The sequence below is a fragment of the Eriocheir sinensis genome, chromosome 5 (assembly GCF_024679095.1).
Source record: "Eriocheir sinensis breed Jianghai 21 chromosome 5, ASM2467909v1, whole genome shotgun sequence".
Lineage (NCBI taxonomy): Eukaryota > Metazoa > Arthropoda > Malacostraca > Decapoda > Varunidae > Eriocheir > Eriocheir sinensis.
The window spans coordinates 9,994,749-9,996,927 of NC_066513.1; positions in this window are offsets into that span (position 1 = coordinate 9,994,749).

A 2,179-nucleotide genomic window follows, 5' to 3' on the forward strand; every position below is an offset into this window, starting at 1 on the left:
AACCATTCGGTGTATTTGTGAACTATGCTGTAATTATTCTTCAACTATTCTTCACATTCTGGAGGTGGGCGAATAGTTGAAGAATAGTTGACGATCAAAAAGACCTTTTGCAGACCAGTTGAATGATAGTTGATGACTGTGTTCATATATTGCGAAAAGTCATGTTCGCCAAAGTTTCTTGAAAATGTTGAACATATTCCTCGGAAGGTCGGCGAACGTTTGGTAAACATGGCGAAAATTTGACGAATTTTTACTGATTTTTTTTAAAGAATAATTTACGATTCCGGCGAATGTCCGAAAATGCATGTTCTCTGCTTTCGGTAACTGTTAGCAACCCCAGTGAGATACCCACTTAAGTACAGCCTGTGTAACGGCTTACTCACTCAGGAAAACAGCCTGAAGACAAAATGAATTGACTATGCCGAGAGAGTCCGTAGTGACACGAGCGGGGACATTTACAAGAGTCCACCCTATCCAGTGTGCACACCCCAGGCGCTTTCCAGGAATTTTTTTACCCCCTCTGTTGTCCTTCTGGCCCCTGCCTGCAGCACACTCATACTTAGCAAGAGTCCCATCGCCCTTTTTACATTCCCCTCTAGCATCCTATTCCACACTTCCGTTCCTCTCTCCTTTGTTATTTATTATTTATTATTATCTCTCTTTCACACCCAGGACACTCAGGTAACATATGTTCTATCGTCTCGTCGACCCCCCTTTACACATACGACATAAATTGCTTGCTTCCCCCAGTGGCCCACCTAAACATCCTACTATTCACCTCTAAGGATCTGGCCTTGACCTTGAAAACAACACTCTCCCCAGGCTACCGTAGTATTAACCCTCATACAAAGCTTAATTAATGTCATGAATAACAATGAAGTACCGCAACACTGGAAAACATCTGAAAAAGTTATGATAGAAAAAAAACAGCATACCACAAGTCAAAGAGCACAGGCCAACAACCACAAGCTACACACTCACAATGAGCTTAATAACGGGGAAATTACTACAGCACATCAGATCAATGGGATAAATAAATGTTTTGCTGGCAGGATTTACAGAAGGGAGAAGACTAGAAGACAACTTATTTATATTAAGATATTGTGAAGAAAACAGCAAACAAAAAACAAAAACAGGAATTGATAATCACAGCAATAGATTTTGAAAAAGCCTTAGATTCAGTAAACAGAAAGTCCCTGATAATTTTTTTTGAAGGAAATTGAATGTAATTCCTTGATCACTGACGTCATAGCAAGTCTGTACAGTACCCGGATGACCTAACAGAGCTCTACGTGGGCCAAAGAAAAGTAGGCGAGGTGGCGGTAACCGGCGGCAGAAGGCAAGGCTGTGCAGGTTCCCCACTGCTCTTTGTGCTGCCGATCAATCACATTATCAAACTGATCATTGATAGTCAAGTGGGTTTTAAGAAGAGTAATTTTACATCCCAGTATTGTTTTATGCAGGTGATGCCCAATTTTATCAAACAGCAGGAAAGAAATGGCCCAAATGATGATGGAAATATCGGCAGAGTGTGGACTAAATATAAATATACAATAGACTCATTGCGTGATCCTGAATAAAGGAGAACCAAAACCAAGTTGGATTAATAACTCTCAGCTAGTGTCAGAAATAAAATACCTAGGGATAAGTTACATAAAGTAGAAGTTATATGAAAAATCATAAGGATATAAAAATTGAAATGTCAAGAAAAATGTCCAGTATTGTTTTTTCAGTCATGGCCAGATCCTGCAGCAGAGTTTACTAAGGGAAACTACCGGAAGAGTGTGGTGATCCCAAATGTACTCACGGGAGGAACAATGGTGGAATGGACTAAAGGGGCAGCAGGAAACACTGCAAAGGGTTTGAAGCACAGTGTGGAGGGAATCAATGGCTAAGAATAATACATGGACAAATAAAGGCATTAAGTATAAGATGCATGGAATAATTGAATCACACGGCTGAAGAAGACATCGATGAGAGACTAGGGGAATGGGGAGCAAGGAGGTGGAAGATGGGCATGGAGGGAAAATCAACCTTGATGACATACTTTAGAAATATACATGACATAAAAAAGAGACTATATATGACGACTCATTGAAATCTAAACCAATGTTCCGGTGCTGAACTAACTCACTACGTCTAAGCTGGAGGAAAAGGTCACAGAAGAAGAAGAAAACTG